Source organism: Gregarina niphandrodes (assembly GCF_000223845.1).
Source record: "Gregarina niphandrodes unplaced genomic scaffold scaffold00101, whole genome shotgun sequence".
Taxonomy (NCBI): Eukaryota; Apicomplexa; class Conoidasida; order Eugregarinorida; family Gregarinidae; genus Gregarina; species Gregarina niphandrodes.
Genome location: NW_011645866.1, coordinates 1,738 through 2,827, shown reverse-complemented (window position 1 = coordinate 2,827; position 1,090 = coordinate 1,738).

The window sequence follows — 1,090 nt, the reverse complement described above, 5'->3', positions numbered from 1 at the left end:
CAAGACCAAACAGCCAACTGCTACGCTGTCAATTTGGGGAACCTGAATGACGTCACCCAGTTTCGGCAACGTTATCAACGGTCTACGTGGTGAACTCCATTGGTAACTCCTTATCAGTCGCGCGCGTCTCACGGCGACAACTCCGAGACTTGTCTGGCGGGGGTCGGCGGTAGTAGAGGGGGTGAGTTGCATCCGTTCCAAAGTCATCATCATTCCTCTCCAATGTTCATCCCACAAAAATTATCTATTCCCACATCCCCTTTTCCTTTTCATTGGCACGCGTGGCACACCGCCCAGCAGACCTTGGGGCACGGTTACCCTGGACTTCTGTGGCCTGCTGGGTAAGCTTGGTATGCGGTACATACTAGTCATTACTGACCAGTTCACCAAGTAGGTAGAGCTGATTCCCACAAAGGATCAACCCTCGTCAACCGTTGTTCACGTATTTTACGAAAGGAGCATCTGCCGCCATGGATCGAGTATTAAGGATTGTCTCTCGAATTGTAAAGACGACACGCCCGGATCACTCCGGGAGCTCTGGTCGCTCGAACGATGGATCGCCGGCTGCCAAGCAATGAGCATCGTTGCCGTTCGGCGAATGCGGTATTAGTGACATGGATGGCAAACGAGTCAATCAGCCTTCCTAGCCCTGCCTTCCCGGCGTGCAAGGACACGGTCACCCAAAAGAGGTGGATTATTCTTCTTAAGAATTCCTGTGCCTTGTGTGGAGACGACGTCTCCCTTGCATTACATCACAGGATGGTGTGCTTCAATCTTTCGGTGTCCCCGAAAATGAGTGATTTGTCTATCGACAAGAGTGACGTTCGGACTCACGCTGGAACATCCCAACGCCTTGGCAGGCCGCCGCCTTAACCACTCGACCACGTTGCCGATGACTGGATACCGATTGTCCACCCGGCCACCCGTCGGCACATTTGATAGCGGCCCGACTTGATAAAGGAAGTTTGTCTTGGCCTCCAGAAAGACCTATGAATTATTTGTTACGGCATACCGGTCCCGCAAAAGCACGAGCTGTAGACATCATAAGCTCTTTGACTGACCGCTGTAGGTCCAAGGCAATGGATTGCAG